We start from the raw sequence: 19,531 nt of genomic DNA on the forward strand, positions 1-19,531 counted from the left end.
GAAGAGAATCGATGCTCCCCATGGAGAACTGCTAGGTCGAATGAACTGCTTGCCCAACAGTTCCTGCAGCTGTGATGACGGTTCCTGCATCTCGGGTGGCGCCAACCGGTATGGCGCCTTGACGATAGGAGCCGCACCTGGCACCAAGTCGATCCGGAACTCGACCTGCCTCTCCGGAGGTATCCCTGGAAACTCCTCTGGGAATACATAAGTAAACTCTCTAACCACCGGGACCTCAGAAACTGGAGTCTGGTCCCTGACCCGCGTATCCACCACATACGCCAAATAACCCGCACACCCGTGATGAATATACTGCCAAGCCCTGACAGCTGAACAAAACCCTGATCCCCCTCTAGTACCCTCACCATATACAACCAGTTCTCCCCCACTTGGGGTTCGAACCACTACCCGCTGACCCTCGCAATCAATCATGGCACCGAATCGACTGAGCCACTCCATCCCCACAATCACGCACACATCCCTCATGGGAATTGGAATCAAGTCTATCGGGAAAGATACCCCGAAGATCTCCATCTCACATCCTCGGTAGACTGAAGAAGTAGAAACCTCGTGTTCGTTGGCGATAGAGACTCGCAACGGACACTCTAGCTCGCCAGCTGGCATACTAAACTCCCTACTAAAAGTCTGTGATACAAAAGACCGACTCGCCCCTGAGTCAAATAAAACCAATGCAGGCAAGGAGTTCACTACAAACGTACCAGCAACCACATCCGGTGCTGCCTTGGCCTCTTCTGTCGTAAGCTGAAAAGCACACCCCTGAGCCTTCGGAGGCTCCGCCCTAACTGGCCTCCCATCCGTAATCCTCAATGTAGCCGGCGCTGGAGCCTGCGCCGGCTTGGCGGGTAATAACGGACACTGGGCCTTCATATGGCCCACCTGCTCACAATGATAACAAAGTCTGACCCCGGAAGTCGGAGTCTGCTGCCTGCAATCCCTGGCCAGATGGCCCTGCTTGCCACAACAGTGGCACCCACTCCCTGCTCGACACGTCCCTAAATGAGCCTTCCCGCACTTTCCACAAGTGCGGCCTGGATGTCCCCTAGTCCTGGTATCAGCGGTCTTAGATCGCTTCGGCGCCGGCTGCGACTATGCCGGTGCCTGTCGCTGCTCTCTCAACTGCAGCTCAATCTCCAACTCTCGCCGCCTCGCGGCCTCCTGTAGATCCAGTAGAGTATCGCATCGTTGTGTGGCAACAAACTGACGAATGTCAGTCTTGAGCATGCTCAGATAACGTGTCATCTGAGCCTGCTCCAAGGCAAACTCTAACTAAAATATTGCCCTCTCAGTAAACATACGGGTGATCTCCGTCACCGACTCAGTACCCTGTCTCAGCTCTAAGAACTCCTGTGACAACCGCTCGCGCTCGACCCGTGGAATGTAGCGGGCGCGGAACATATCCCTGAACTGCTCCCAAGTAACAGCAGCTCTCTGGTCATCCGAATATGACCCAGTAACCAATCTCCACCAGTCCTTCGCCCCAGTCCTCAACAAGTTCAGGGCACACCTGACCTTCTGGTCAGTAGGACACGAGCACGTGTTATCGAAGTCCCGGTACTGGAAGACCCGACTGGATCCTCCCCCTCCTGCCGCTATTACAGCCGCGGTAGCTGCAGCGGCAGCCATCTCAGCAAGTGCTGAATATCTGTCATCAAAGTAGTCCATCATAGCGGACTTAATAGTCCCAAATAACTCTGGAATCTGACCCCGGACAATCTCGACCACCTCCTCGCGGATGATCTCCCTGATCCGATCCTCTGTCAAAACTGGCCCCTCCTGGCCGATAATCTCAGGTGCCGCTGGGGCCTCCTGTTCACCCTGTCCTGATCCCAATCCGGATCCAGTCGTGAAACGCCTCGTAACCACCATACTCTCAAGTATAACAGGAAGATATCAGACAATCCGCATAAATAACTGGGAACCAACTCCCTACTAAACCATAGGGGTTGCGACTTCCTTCATACGCTTATGGATCCTGTGCTTTCAGTAGTACGGGCCCATACTACCTTCCACACCTACCCATATTTGTCTCAAGTATCACCACAACACCCTAACAATATACATAACATAGCGAGCGCTCAATCCTCACTCCTAGAGGAATGCTAAATATCTCATAACTGGCCTCCCGGCCTCACACAACCCACCCATCCATGAAACTTCCACCAACCCTGCAGCACTAGTGTATGTTAGCCATACATAACGCTGGACCCTATAGACTTTCGAATATCCAATCCTACCCTAAGCTCCCAATCAAACAAGAACAGAACATAAGGCCAAATCAAACATTCTCAGGCTATAAGATCTTAATTATGTATAACCGTGATGCATACACTAAGCAACTACAGTAATGATGTCAATCTCATATAAAAGAAACCCTAGGCTAGCAGGCATCATGTAATCAGGCAATTCTATCATGCAATTGCTAAAGATCCCTAGTCTAGCACTAGCATGATGTTCTAACATATCACATAATCGAATACTGTATGGTATTTTAGGGTCTACTTACTGGCTCCAGCTGATCGTAAAACCTGTATCCTCCTTTACTTATTTTGAAAACCATTTAAAAACCATTTTGAAAATCTTTCCTTGATTTGAGACTGGGTTCACATGAATGTTCCTCCAATTCACTCAAACCAAGGCTCTGATACCAACTTGTAACACCCATAAAATCATGCCAAATTTGAACTTTTAAAAACATTTCACAACCATTAAATCATTACAATCTTGTTTTCAAAATGTATAATATCAGAGTTTTCCCAGAAACATAAACAAAACATGAGGAGTTGTACGATCACGCCTTTGCCTTGCCATGATCCCCTGATGTACCTGAAACAATAAACTAAAAATGTAAGCCCGAAAGCTTAGTGAGTTCCCCCAAAATACCCATACCCACAACAATACACATAATAATCATAAACAACATACTATGGGTCCAGTCCACCATCGGGTTGGAATACCCTAGGCCCACGACCAACAGGTTGGAATGCCAACATACTATGGGTCCAATCATCCTCGGGATGGAATACCCCAGGCCCACAACCAATATGTTGGAATTCCCACATACTATGAGTCCAATCATCCTCGTGATGGAATACTCCCGGTCCACAACCAACAGGTTGGAATGCCCAGGTCTATTGGCTTTCGCACAAAGCAGATCAGCCTCAACCGCCAAACAAAACATATGCACATACATAACAGATAACCACATAACAGTCTATACGTAAACAAACTACCGCCAAACAAACTCTTCCAGATGTAGCTCCAACTCCAACACCTATAATCACCAATGTTATTTGCTATAAATATCCAATTACCAAAATACCCTAAGAAGTCAACTGGTCAACCCTTGGTCAAAGTCAAATTCAACGGCCAAGGTCAACAGTCCATGTTGACCTCAACTCTTCGAGTACCCTCAGCTGCTCGCCGAGTTCCTTGCATAACTTGCCAACTCGCCGAGTCACTCGCCAGACACGCCGAGCCCAAGGCAATCTTCATCGGACTCCCCGAGTCACTCTACTGACTCGTCGAGTCTACGAAAATCTTCATCGGACTCGCCGAGTCGACCATGCCACTCGTCGAGTCCCTTCGGTCCTTCATCGATACAGATGTTTTTTAAGCCAGGCTAAGGCTCCATACTGCAGATCCAAGCTCCTAAGGCATGTTTATCACGTAAAGTTGCAAACTTTACGTGCATGCAAGGTGCTAATGACTTAAATCAAGCTAAAGAAGAGGTTCTAGGCAAAAGAGCTTCACCAACATGCTAAAGACTGAGACATTATGATGATAAGAGCCAAGATGAGCCTAGATCTGAAGTTGCAACTTCAGATCTTGGTTCATTACTTTGAAATGCAGCACCAAATGCCCCAAAATGGTCCCAAAACTCAAATATAAAAGGGATCTATGTCACAACTAGGAATTCTATGCTTTTGTAACATTAATGATGATAACATTTGTAACCAAAAATTTGAAAACATGCATGATGTTCATTCAATGACACCAAAATTCCATCAAACACTCTATACAAACACTTCAAATAGTCAACAAAAGATTGGAAACCCTAAAAATCCCTGGTTAAGTCCAATATGGACTAGGATTTCCTTATTGGGCCTAATGGGCCAATAAGTTTCCAATTTGACTAGTTTGGGCTTAGAACCCTTAATTGGGCTCTAATTCAACCTACATTCATGAGAATTAACATTTTGGGCCATATTGGGCCTAAAATGGAGTAAACTACTCCAATAAGCCTTATTGGGCCATGACTAACTTAATTAGCTTTAATGGGCCATAAAACCCATTCCTTCATGCTAATTGGGTCGTGAACCATCTAAAGAAGCCCAAAGGGCCGAAAACTTCCTCTATGAACCTCATGATTTCGAAACAAGGCTAGAGGTGGGCCAAATTAATCCATGTTTCTGTTATTAATCCCAACTCGGCCGAACATCAAAAAAAAGGGGGGGGGAAGAATGGTGATAAGAGTGGACTTAAGAGGTGCCACCTCCATATTATCCATCATGTATCCATGCAAGACTTACACTTCCCCATGCACCTATCATTTCACTCCTTCTCTCCTCTCTTTTTCTTACCCTCGGCTGAAGATCACACACACACACACATTTTCAAATCTTCTCCAAACCACATTCAAGATCATCCTCTATCTCCCATCAAGAGATCTTGACTTTTGCTTGGGTTTTTTAAGGATCTTCATCAAGTTTTCTTCAACCTTTGATAAGTTGGTATCAAAACACAAACATCTACTTCTATCTTGATACAAAAACTCCTTCTTACATAGCTTTACTTCATGATCTAACTCTTAGAAACCTTCTAAGTCCTAGCATCACTCAAGAAAGCTTGTTCAAGGCCGAAAACTTCTTCATCTTTTCTTCAAAACCGTGAGCAACTAAGGAAGGTGAGTTCATACCCCCTTGTTTTTTATTCTTACTTGTTTTGGGGGGAGAATACAAGTTTTATGTGTTGATCTATGTGTGCATGCATGTTAGATGTGATTTCCTTGGTTTTTGTTGTGAAATATGTGATAATACTTGTTATATTTCGAGATCTATAGCTTAAATGTGTGAGATTCATGAACTAAAACATATTAGACAACATACTACAAAGATACATGTGATTATATGTTTAAGAAGTAAAAATCAAAACAAAAAGTTTATATAAGTATCATTTTAACAAATAAAGCAAAGTTTGGGGTCAAAAGTGTCAATCTCGGTTTTTATAAGTATCAAAAGGGTTTCATTTACATATAAATTGAATCTTTATGATAAACATGCTTTTCAAAAGGACCAAAAATGCAAAATTTTAGCCTAATGGGCTTAAGTTGTGGGCCTCACGGGTTTGGGCCCATATTTGCGAAAATGGGGAGTTTTGGGGGTTAGAAATGTAATTTGATCAAATCTTAAGCCAAAAACATAACTAAACAAATTTAGGGGCTGAAAATGACTTTTGTTCTAAATTTGGGCTAAAATGCAAAGTTTTTGGAATTTGGGCCAAAAACATAAAACTTGCGGTAATGGGCCAAAAATGTAGATTTTTAACAAATAAGGGCTGAAAATGTAAAAAGTTGTATTTTGGGCTGAAATTATAATTTAAGATTTTATTTGGGCCGAAAATGCCAAGTTAAATAATCTAATGGACTAAAATGTCATTTTTCATCAAAAAGGACTAAAAGTGTCATTTTGCACCATTAAGGGCTGAAAATGTAAACTTGGTATGAAAAAAGGGCTGAAATGGACAAATAAACATTTTTGGGCCAAAGGTGTAAATTTACAAACAATTTGACCAAAGATATAAATTTTTACAACATGAAGGTTTAAAAACGGTATTTTTATAAAAACTAAGAATATCGTTATAAACCAACATTGAGTATTTTAACATCGAAAGTAAACATTAAGTGTAAACCAAATCCCATACTACAACTTATATCGATAAACCTATAAATGATACGACGGTTGGGCCCAATGTTTCCTATTCGTGTTTATTGGGCTTCCGGTGACCCTGTTACACGATTATTGGGCCCAATATAATCAACACATGTTTTTTTTGGGCTTCCGGTGACCCAATTACATGCCTAATGGACCCTCATTAGCTTTTACATGCTATTGGGCCTTCGTGGCCCATTTGCATTGCTAATATGGTCCAAATCAATTATCATATGCTTGATGGGCTAACGTGTCCATAGCATACTCGACAGCCTGTAATAACTTACAAAGTTAGTGGGCCTCCGTTGTCCTCTTTCTTGTTAGGCTTACCTTATATTCACGTAAACAAAATCGGGTTGTAAAACAATGCTATTCAATTTCATTTGGATTTAGTGAGAAATAACGGTTGGCACCAATAAGTGTCGGTCGTAGCCTGTAGTTATAATCAGAGTCTCCTGGAGGGAGAGCGAGAGTTCGTGTATAGATCTATACGGGGGTGACTCCCCCACACCTGATCTGTTCGCTACAGTTAGACTCGGCCAGTCTAGGGTGACAAAATCTTAATTCAAAACCGGCATTTGATAAAATGCCAAGACAGGCGAATTAGTCATTATTATGCATGGTTATAACGACTCACATAGAGATCCATTACCATCCAAGTAATCAGGGGAAATCATATTCATACGCTGCGACGATGCAAAGTGATTCATACAATAATACAAAGCTATCATACTATTTAAATTGGAAAACATCGGGTTTTCCGGGGAACGACATTATTCACTTCTACATACAACAACTACAATACAAAGAGCAATTATGAAGAACATTCACTTTTTTCATGTTTTGAAATCACATACATATACACTTATGAGATCATCACACCTTTTTTTTTTGTAAACAGCTTTTGTTACAGAAAATATCGGATTTTCTGGGTTTTACAAACAATACAAACTATTCTTATATGAAACGTGCTTATGAACTCAGCAACATTATATTTGTTGACCGTTTTCAAAATAACTTGTATTTTCAGGTAACCGTTAGAATGAAGAATCCTCAAGCGTGTTCTTGAAATTTCTTTTGTGAAATGTCAATCGTTAAACAACTATGTTATGTGATGTTGTAATGTAAACAATGTACTTGATGTGAACAAGGTCAGTTGTAATATATTAATGCATGGTGATGTTTATGTTATGTTTCATGTATATTCAACGTGATGATATTTCAATTTAAGTTACACGAGCCCTCGGACGTTTCTGCCGTCTGGTTCGGGGGTGTGACAGGTTGGTATCAGAGCTTTGTTTATAGTGAACTAGCATATCTAACCATACATGATATGCAACTATAAACATAATGGGAATAAATAACTCTGAACAAAAATAATAATAATAATAATAAAATTTCATACTTATGTGCGCATTCTGAGATAACAATCTAACGACATCTAATAAAAACTTCTGGAGGGAATCGAACACTATGATTAAACCTGGGCAGTTATGTAGTCATATTAGGGATAAATATAGCCTGATCAACTATATCTATTCGGAACATGACCAACATGTGTTCGGGAGTAATCATAGCGGGAAATGAATCCAAAAGCCTACCTTACTCTCCAAAACACTAGGGAACCCAAAACTTAAGCAACTAAAAATATACTGTGGGAAATATTCAAAACGTGATATATCTGCACACCCTCGTACAGTCATTATGGAGGAGGCGCATCACGGCATTCAGTTTCATCAGATGAAGCCCCCGTCGATTGAGCCCGACGAGTACACAGATAAAAATATACCTGGTGGCCCACGGAATGATTGAAGATGAACCTGAGGAAGGACAAGGGGCAACACCTGGTATTGAGCCCGACGAGTACACCGATACGGACTACGAGTTCGATGGGAGTGATGAGGACATGGAGGAGGATACAGACACAGATGAAGCCCCCGTCGAACCACCTATCTACGAGACACGCCAGGACCACCCTGCTCCACCAGGGAATCTCGATGGTGAGGATCGCCCTCTAGAGGCAGAGGTTACCGCGCTTCGACAACAACTATTTTCCATGGAGGCACGAGTCGTGCCGGCTGAGCAGGAAAGGGATGAGGTCATCGCGGAGATGACCGAGATGGCTCAGTTGTTGGCACAACATTTTGGGATATGATTTCACCACCACCGATAGACACCTCCTAGTATGTTTAGGATCAGTAGACTTCCCTAGTGGTATTATGCTTCTTTTATGCGCTCGGTGTTATGTACTACCGACTCCATGTTTAAGTGATTACACTACTCATACAGTCGTTATGCTGCCGAACTTTGTACCCTTATGTATGCCCTTTCGGGCAAATTTTCATGTATCAAAGACGGATATTCTTAGTGGAAAAATACTATGTGTTTTATTATGATGTTGTTATCTGCTATGTGTTTTATATTCTTATTATTTGGTGTAAATCTGTGGAACCACTTAGATGCACAATCGATTCACGAAATTCCCAACTTTAACACGATACGTACTCAACATCTTTTTGTTCCGGGACAGTAAGATGCCTCAAAGACCCACTCGCGGAAACGATCAGCCTCCGACTCCACCAGAAATTAACTCTGTCGCCTTCCAAGCGGCTGTTTCTGCTGCAGTCACAGCAGCATTGGCATAGTTTCACAACGGACAAAACAGCGGAAGGAACGGACAGGGAGCCGGGAGCTCGAACAACGGAATGAACCAGGGGCCTACCAAGACATGCTCCTACAAATATTTCACCAACGCCAAGCCGTGAACCTTTAATGGCACAGGGGGAGTAATAACCCTGAAAAGATGGATTGAGAAGGTGGAATCGGTGTTCGAGATATGCGGATGCCCTGAAGAATTCAAAGTGAAGTTTGCAGCATGTACATTTGTTGACCAAGCCCTCACCTGGTGGAACGGACATGTGGAGGCTATGACTTTTCCGGTGGCTAATGCCATGCCATGGGTGGAATTGAAAGAAATGCTGATGGTCGAATACTGCCCGCGTGGCGAGGTTCAGAAAATGGAGAAAGAGTTGTGGAATCTCACCGTCTGAAACTCCGAAATCGATACCTACATATCAAGGTTTAGTGAACTGTCTCTGTTGTGCCCTGGCATGATTACTTCGGAAGGAAAGAAGATCGAACGATTCATCTGGGGATTAACCTCCCCAATTCAAGGAAACATGATAGCCGTAAATCCCGAAACCTTTGACAGCGTCAAGAGGTTAGCCAAGAAGTTGTACGACCACAATAACAAGAAGGGCGAAAAAGCAGGGGAAACTGAAAACAAGAAGGAGAGAGATAACAAGAAGGGAAAGAATAACAAGCGGAAGGGACGACAAGGCTCAGAGTCATCAAAGAAACAACAAACAGTGACAGTTCATGCTGAAAACACCCAAGTCCCCTCCACCCCGCATGCTCCAGCCTCATCCACCCCAAGTGCCCCTAAGCAGTATTCCGGAAATCTCCCAAAGCGCAACAAGTGCAATCTCCATCACAATGGTGGATGCAGGGAGATACACTGTACCAGTTGCAACCGAAAAGGTCATACGACAAGATACTGTAGGACCTATCATCCCCAGAACCAGCAACAGGGAAACAACAACAACAACAACCGCAACAACAACAACAACAACAACAACAACACCAACAACAACGTCAACACTGTTGGGGCTAGCCACACCTGTTATGGATGTGGAAGGACTAGGCATTTCCGTCGAAACTGCCCCAATATCAACAACCAAGGGAATGGAGGAGCAGGGAGAGTGCTGACCATGGGTCAAGGGGAAGCGGTTCAGGATCCCGCTGTTGTCACTTGTACGTTTCTCCTTAACAACTCATATACATGCATCCTGTTTGATACCGGGGCAAAGCGGAGTTTTGTTAGTAATAAATTCAAACATTTGCTAAAACAACAACCCCAGAAGCTTAATGAAACCTTTACGGTGGAAATGGCTAACGGGAAAACAGAAACAGCTGGGGAAATCTACGTAGGATGTACCCTAACCTTAAATCACCACGCATTTCAAATAAACTTGATGCCTGTAACTATTAGGAGTTTTGATGTGATTATCGGCATGGATTGGTTGAGCCCCCATCATGCTGAAATTATGTGCCACGAGAAGGCCGTTCGCCTTCATCTCCCTAACCGCGAAACCCTAATCATATACGTAGACAAACCCAGTACGAACCTCCGTCTTATCTCATGTATTAAGGCACAAAAGTGTCTACAAAAGAGAGACTTTGCGTTTCTGGCTCACGTTGTGGATAAATCCAAGGAAGATATTAATATTCGAAACATCCCAATGGCCTGCGACTTCCCGGACATCTTTCCTGAAGATCAGCCGGGGATACCCCCAGAAAGACAAGTCGAGTTCTGAATCGACCTTGTACCAGGAGCTACACCCATCGCCAAATCGCCCTATAGGTTGGCTCCTGTGGAGATGCAAGAATTGTCAAGCCAACTCAGCGAACTCTTGAACAAAGGATTCATCCGACCCAGCTTCTCGCCTTGGGGAGCTCCGTTCCTTTTTGTTAAAAAGAAGGACGGATCCTTTAGGATGTGCATCGACTATAGAGAGATGAATAAGCTCACTATCAAAAATCGCTACCCAATTCCACGAATCGACAATCTATTCGACCAGCTTCAAGGAACAAATTACTTCTCTAAGATAGATCTGCGATCCGGCTATCATCAACTCAAGGTCCGGGAGGAGGATATCCCCAAGACCGCTTTCCGAACTCGCTATGGACATTATGAATTTGTTGTAATGCCCTTCGGCCTAACGAATGCCCCTGCCGCATTTATGGACCTGATGAATCGAGTTTGCCGACCATTCCTTGACAACTTCGTAATCGTTTTCATTGACGATACCCTGATCTATTATCGAAGCGAAGAGGAACATAGTCGACATCTCCGGTAAATCTTGGAAACCCTGCGATCCGAAAAGTTGTACGCAAAACTCTCTAAGTGTGAGTTCTGGCTCCGTAGCGTGAACTTTTTAGGTCATGTTGTCAGCCAAGAAGGGATACATGTGGACCCTTCTAAGATCAAAGCTATTGAAGGATGGGCAGTCCCAACGACACCCACATAAATTCGTCAATTTCTGGGTCTCGCAGGCTATTACAGAAGATTCATCCAGAACTTCTCCAGAACAGCCAAGCCTCTTACCATGCTTACACAAAAGGGTGTACCATTCGAATGGATATAAAAGCAGGAGGTTGCCTTCCGAACTCTGAAACGAGCTCTCTGTAGTGCACCAGTACTATCATTACCAGAGGGAACTGAGGACTTCGTAGTTTACTGCGATGCTTCGAATCAGGGTTTAGGCTGTGTACTCATGCAGCGTGGGAAGGTGATAGCTTATGCATCCCGACAACTAAAGACACATGAGGTGAATTATACCACCCATGATCTCGAATTAGGAGCTGTGGTCTTTGCTTTGAAGATTTGGAGGCACTACCTTTACGGTACAAAGTGCACCATTTTCACTGACCACAAAAGCCTCCAATACATATTGAATCAAAATGAGTTAAACATGAGGCAGCGAAGATGGGTTGAGCTGCTAAACGATTATGAGTGTGAAATCAAGTACCACCCAGGCAAGGCTAACGTGGTATCTGATGCCTTGAGTCGAAAAGAATACTCGAATCGTTGTGTGAAAACTCTTTCGATAACCATTCAATCCCATCTATTCTCGCAAATCAAAGAAGCTCAGTTTGATGCCATGAAGACAGAAAACATAACAAGCGAAGAGTTACGTGGAATGGAAAAGAATTTCGAAGTCAAGGAGAATGGAGCATATTTTTTCATGAACCGAATTTGGGTCCCTAAACTTGGGGGATTTAGAGAGGTAGTCATGAATGAGGCTCATAAGACACGATACTCCATCCATCCGGGTTCAGAAAAAATGTACCTGGATATCAAGCAATATTATTGGTGGCCTAACATGAAGGCAGAAATTGCCACTTACGTTGGTAAGTGCCTCACTCGCGCTAAAGTGAAGGTAGAATATCAAAAGCCCTCGGGACTATTACAATAGCCTGAAATACCCGAGTGGAAATGAGAAAGGATTACCATGGATTTCGTGACTAAATTACCCAAGACAGCGGACGGGTTGGATGCTATATCGGTAATCGTCGATAGATTGACCAAATCCGCCCATTTCTTGCCAATAAAGGAATCTTACAAGATGAAAAAATTGACCTGAACCTACACCAAGGAGATCGTGAGACTTCATGGGGTGCCTGTATCTATTATCTCAGACCGAGACAGTAGATTTACTTCACGATTTTGGCAGTCGCTGCAGAAGGCAATGGGAACACATTTAGACATGAGCACTGCCTACCACCCTCAAACGGACGGACAGAGCGAGCGCACCATCCAGACGCTTGAGGACATGCTTAGAGCCTGTGATCGACTTCGGCAAGTCTTGGGACGCCCACTTGCCTTTCATTGAATTATCATACAACAACAGTTATCACACGAGCATCAACGTTGCTCCTTTCGAAGCATTATATGGTCATAAATGTAGATCACCACTATGCTGGGCTGAGGTGGGTGACACCCAGCTAGCAAAAGGGAAGTCATCAAATAGTGTTTTAACAGGGCCGGAAATCATACGTGAGACGACGGAAAAGATAATTCAAATAAAAGCTAGACTTCAAACATCACGGGACCAACAGAAGAGTTATTTTGATAAACGGCGAAAGCCCTTGGAATTCCAAGTCGGGGATCGGGTATTATTAAAAGTCTCTCCCTAGAAAGGGGTGATTCATTTTGGGAAACGGGGGAAACTAAACCCGCGATTCATTGGACCATTCGAGATTCTAGCCCGAATCGGTCCAGTGGCCTATAGGCTGCAGCCACCTGTCGAGCTCAGCAGCGTACACCCCGTGTTCCATGTTTCCAATCTGAAAAATTGCTTATCTGATGAAACTCTTTTTATCCCATTAAAAGAAATCGAAATCAACGAGAATCTCCTGTTCATCGAGGAACTAGTTGAAATCATGGACATGGAAGTGAAGCGCACTAAGCAAAGTCGCATTCCGATTGTGAAAGTTCGATGGAACGCAAAGCGTGAACCGGAATTCACATGGGAACGCGAAGACCAGATGAAGCAAAAGTACCCTCACTTATTCTCGCATTCTCGAACCTATCCTTAAAGAGAATTTCGGGACGAAATTCCCTCTAACGGGGCGATGATGTCACAACTAGGAATTCTATGCTTTTGTAACATTAATGATGATAACATTTGTAACCAAAAATTTGAAAACATGCATGATGTTCATTCAATGACATCAAAATTCCATCAAACACTCTATTCAAACACTTCAAATAGTCAACAAAAGATTGGAAACCCTAAAAATCTCGGGTTAAGTCCAATATAGACTAGGATTTTCTTATTGGGACTAATGGGCCAATAAGTTTCCAATTTGACTAGTTTGGGCTTAAAACCCTTAATTGGGCTCTAAATCAACCTACCTTCATGAGAATTAACATTTTGGGCCATATTGGGCCTAAAATGGAGTAAACTACTCCAATAAGCCTTATTGGGCCATGACTAACTTAATTAGCTTTAATGGGCCATAAAACCCATTCCTTCATGCTAATTGGGCCGTGAACCAATCAAAGAAGCCCAAAGGGCCGAAAACTTCCTCTATGAACCTCATGATTTCGAAACAAGGCTAGAGGTGGGCCAAATTAATCCATGTTTCTGTTATTAAGACCAACTCGGCCCAACATCAAAAAAAAGGGGGGGGAAAGAATGGTGATAAGAGTGGACTTAGGAGCTGCCACCTCCAGATTGTCCATCATGTATCCATGCAAGACTTACACTTCCCCATGTACCTATCATTTCACTCTTTCTCTCCTCTCTTCTTCTTACCCTCGGCCGAAGATCACACACACACACACATTTTCAAATCTTCTCCAAACCACATTCAAGATCATCCTCTATCTCCCATCAAGAGATCTCTAATTTTGCTTGGGTTTTTTAAGGATCTTCATCAAGTTTTCTTCAACCTTTGGTAAGTGGGTATCAAAACACAAACATCTACTTCTATCTTGATACACAAACTCCTTCTTACACAGCTTTACTTCATGATCTAACTCTTAGAAACCTTCTAAGTCCTAGCATCACTCAAGAAAGCTTGTTCAAGGCCGAAAACTTCTTCATCTTTTCTTCAAAACCGTGAGCAACTAAGCAAGGTGAGCTCATACCCCATTGTTTTCGATTTTTACTTGTTTTGGGGGGAGAATACAAGTTTTATGTGTTGATCTATGTTTGCTTGCATGTTATATGTGATTTCCTTGGTTTTTGTTGTGAAATATGTGATAATACTTGTTATATTTCGAGATCTATAGCTTAAATGTGTGAGATTCATGAAATAAAACATATTAGACAACATACTACAAATATACATGTGATTATATGTTTAAGAAGTAAAAATCAAAACAAAAAGTTTATATAAGTATCATTTTAACAAATAAAGCAAAGTTTGGGGTCAAAAGTGTCAATATCGGTTTTTATAAGTATCAAAAGGGTTTCATTTACATAAAAATTGAATCTTTATGATAAACATGCTTTTCAAAGGACCAAAAATGCAAAATTTTAGCCTAATGGGCTTAAGTTGTGGGCCTCACGGGTTTGGGCCCATATTTGCGAAAATGGGGAGTTTTGGGGGTTAGAAATGTAATTTGATCAAATCTTAAGCCAAAAACATAAATAAACAAATTTAGGGGTTGAAAATGACTTTTGTTCTAAATTTGGGCTAAAATGCAAAGTTTTTGGAATTTGGGCCAAAAACGTAAAACTTGCGGCAAATGGGCCAAAAATGTAGATTTTTAACAAATAAGGGCTGAAAATGTAAAAAGTTGTATTTTGGGCTGAAATTATAATTTAAGATTTTATTTGGGCCGAAAATGCCAAGTTAAATAATCTAATGGACTAAAATGTCATTTTTCATCAAAAAGGACTAAAAGTGTCATTTTGCACCATTAAGGGCTGAAAATGTAAACTTGGTATGAAAAAGGGGCTGAAATGGTCAAATAAACATTTTTGGGCCAAAGGTGTAAATTTACAAACAATTTGACCAAAGATATAAATTTTTACAACATGAAGGTTTAAAAATGGTATTTTTATAGAATTTAAGAATATCGTTATAAACCAACATTGAGTATTTTAACATCGAAAGTAAACATTAAGTGTAAACCAAATCCCATACTACAACTTATATCGATAAACCTATAAATGATACGACGGTTGGGCCCAATGTTACTTATTCGTGTTTATTGGGTTTCTGGTGACCAGTTACACGATTATTGGGCCCAATATAATCAACACATGTTTTTTTTGGGCTTCCGGTGACCCAATTACATGCCTAATGGACCCTCATTAGCTTTTACATGCTATTGGGCCTTCGTGGCCCATTTGCATTGCTAATATGGTCCAAATCAATTATCATATGCTTGATGGGCTAATGTGTCCGTAGCATACTCGACAACCTGTAATAACTTACAAAGTTAGTGGGCCTTCGTTGTCCTCTTTCTTGTTAGGCTTACCTTATATTCACGTAAACAAAATCGGGTTGTAAAACAATGCTATTCAATTTCATTTGGATTTAGTGAGAAATAACGGTTGGCACCAATAAGTGTCGGCCGTAGCCTGTAGTTATAATCAGAGTCTCCTGGAGGGAGAGCGAGAGTTCGTGTATAGATCTATACGAGGGTGACTCCCCCACACCTGAGCTGTTCGCTACAGTTAGACTCGGCCAGTCTAGGGTGACAAAATCTTAATTCAAAACCGGCATTTGATAAAATGCCAAGACAGGCGAATTAGTCATTATTATGCATGGTTATAACGACTCACATAGAGATCCATTACCATCCAAGTAATCAGGGGAAATCATATTCATACGCTGCGACGATGCAAAGTGATTCATACAATAATACAAAGCTATCATACTATTTAAATTGGAAAACATCGGGTTTTCCGGGGAACGACATTATTCACTTCTACATACAACAACTACAATACAAAGAGCAATTATGAAGAACATTCACCTTTTTCATGTTTTGAACTCTCATACATATACACTTATGAGATCATCACACATTTTTTTTGTAAACCGCTTTTGTTACAGAAAATATCGGATTTTCTGGGTTTTACAAACCATACAAACTATTCTTCTATCAAATGTGCTTATGAACTCACCAACATTATATATGTTGACCGTTTTCAAAATAACTTGTATTCTCAGGTAACCGTTAGAATGAAGAATCCTCAAGCGTGTTCTTGAAATTTCTTTTGTGAAATGTCAATCGTTAAACAACTATGTTCTGTGATGTTGTAATGTAAACAATATACTTGATGTGAACAAGGTCAGTTGTAATATATTAATGCATGGTGATGTTTATGTTATGTTTCATGTATATTCAATGTGATGATATTTCAATTTAAGTCACACGAGCCCTCGGACGTTTCCGCCGTCTGGTTCGGGGGTGTGACAATCTAGCTAGAAGAAGCTCAAGGTGATGACTTGATACCTTCAAATGATGATAAACTGAGGTAGACTTCAGATCCCCAACTGATCCTTGCTCAAAGCTTCTTGATCTTCAAGCCTTTCCTCACCAAGATCCACCTTTCAAGCTTAAACACACAAGTATCGAGAGAAAACGGAGATTTAGGGTTTCTGGACTCACAGGGGCTGTAAGGGAAGGCTAAGGGGGCAAAGGATCCTTTAAATAGGGTGCAAAACCCCGGGGATTAGGGTTTCACCCTCCAGCTCCAACTCGTCGAGTCACTCTTCCAGCTCGGCGAGTTGGTCACTTAAATACGTGGCCCAATCTCGCTCCTACTCGATGAGTCAGGACATCCACTCGTCGAGTAGACCTTGAAACTAGAAATTTAAAGTCATACTATCAATACCTGAGAATCGGGGCGTTACATACCCTTTTGCTCAACGTAATACAAAAGGGTTAAAGATTTATTTTAAATTCATTTTATACCTATATACATATCGGGCATATACAATTTAGAAAAAAAAGGCAGTCGGACAAGTGGTTGTTCCTTAAGTCCACAACGAGATCAGGAACATGAGTTCAGGCGGAAACACTAGTCCTAAGCCTGTTTAATCCCAATTATATATAATATACATATATAAACACATATTTTGGAAAAACAACAGTATAAAGTAATTGAAATAGTTTGAACAATTTAAAAACAGTTTGAAATCCCTTGGATGATAACACAAGATTTCCTGGTGTTTTACTTGTATCCCCCCCCCCCTTAAAACATTGAAAAACAATGAAACATAAGGGTATGAACTCACCTCGAGTGTGTGAGCTTGTTTGGGTAGCGAAGTGCTAGCGTATGATCCTCGGGTTAGAATACGTAAAAGTAATCGTATCCTAATAATATTTATACACGATATCGTATTTAAATTAATAACATATTAAGTTAAAGTGTTAGACAACACTAAATTACGTAAGAAATACTTACTGTAATTTCTTAGAATAGTTGAAAGTGTTCTTGGTGTGATCTAAAGGAGATTTTGAGTGTTTTCGGTTGGGGATTTGAAGATGGTAGGGTGATTCACGCAAATCTTTAAAAATATATAAAGATTTCGGCAAGATCTTCAAGAGCTTCGGATGATACTTGAAGGAAAAAGATGATGATTTTGATGATAGTTGAGAGAAAATGGGAAGGATTTCGGCCAAAAACTTGAGAAATGATTGTTGTTTTCGGCCACACACACACACACACACACGCACACACACACACACACACATATATATATATATATATATATATAGACACACACACACACACATACATAGGGGTTTTCGGCCGAGAACTCAACCCGAGGAAATGGAGTTTGCGGTATAAGGGGATTGCGGTCCGTAGGGTGTTTGCAGTTGAGAACATGTTTTCGGTGCGAGGAGAATGGGACTAGATGCGAGGGTTTGCTGCTTTGGCCAAAATCTAGTTTTCGGTCTGAGGCTAGTGGCTTGCGAGACTTCTCGGATTTCAAAGAAAAAGCATTTTTGACATTGGGCTATTTGATTTCTTTAACAAAACACATAATTAAATATTTATAATAATTATTAAATCAAATGGTTTCTAATATTTTGGCCCTTGTTTGACTTTCCTGTAAGGACTCATTTTAAAGTGAGGACTCGTGAGACACCTTAAAAAAAATTGAAAAAAATCTAAAAAAATATAAATAATAAAATCGAGCATAGGTGTATGTCCGGGAGAAAAAAAAATTCATCATTAAAATTGATCAATGATTCAATTTTAATTTTTATTTTGCATCATTGTGATCCATGATTCAATTTTAATGATCCAATTTTTTTTTCTCCCGGACATAGATCTATGCTTGATTTTATGATTTGTATTTTTTTTTTCAATTTTTTAAGGTGTCTTCACGAATTCTCACTTTAAAATGAGTCCTCACCTGCTATATATATATATATATATATATATATATATATATATATATATATATATATATATATATATATATATATATATATATATATATATATATGTTCAGATTCATTTGAGACCATGCTAATTTTGTGAAACCGTGAGACCAAATCTAAAAATAATTTTAAAATGCAAAATAAAAGGAAAAATCCAAAAATTCTTTATTTAATTATTATTTTCGGAACTTTATTTACCTTAAAAAAAATAAAAAAAATTACCGCTTTTTTAAAAAATACGTGAAATATTTTAATAGAATATTACACTGTACATATTTTAATATGATTTTTAGAATGTTTAGAATATTCTACTAAATTTGTCAGATATGTAGAATATTCTAAATATTCTACTAAAATATGTAAAAAATGTATTTTTTTGTATTTATTTTTTATTTATTTTTTTGAAAATATATATTCCGAAAATAATATTGGAAAAAAAATTTCGAAAATTTTCAATTATTTTGAATTTTAAAAATGTTTTTGTTTTATCAAATAAATAAGTGGCTAGGATTGCGTCTCACGGTCTCACAAAATTAGGTCGTCTCATATGAACCTAACCCTATATATATATATATATATATATATATATATATATATATATATATATATATATATATATATATATATATATATATATATATGAACAATTTTGTTTAAACTATATATTTAAACAATTTTGATTGTATATAAATGTATGAGTAGCAGTCAAACTTACATATTTTGTAGCATATATGTGGAGGGTCAAATGGGCAACTCAAAAGGTCCAAAAGGGAAGCATTACGGGAAGATACATTTTTTCAAAATTTTGGAGCATCCTCTCTATCTCTAAATAATACAACCACATGGCCATAGCATGGGTAGTTTCATGCGTGGACCCGCTAATTCATAAATTGAGACTACGATAGGTTTTGTTTTAAATATTAGGTTCTCATTTTATTATTTTAACAATCTTTTTTTAATTATGATATTTTTAGTGATTTAATTTTAAATAATAAAAGACATAATTAATTATAATAAAATATTTAAAACAAAATATTTTTAGATCATAACAAATTAAGAATCATAAAACTTATAATCTTTCAAAATAAAGTTTAGTTTC

Source organism: Lactuca virosa, chromosome 8 (genome assembly GCF_052849685.1).
Source record: "Lactuca virosa cultivar CGN04683 chromosome 8, Lactuca_virosa_CGN04683_v6, whole genome shotgun sequence".
Lineage (NCBI taxonomy): Eukaryota > Viridiplantae > Streptophyta > Magnoliopsida > Asterales > Asteraceae > Lactuca > Lactuca virosa.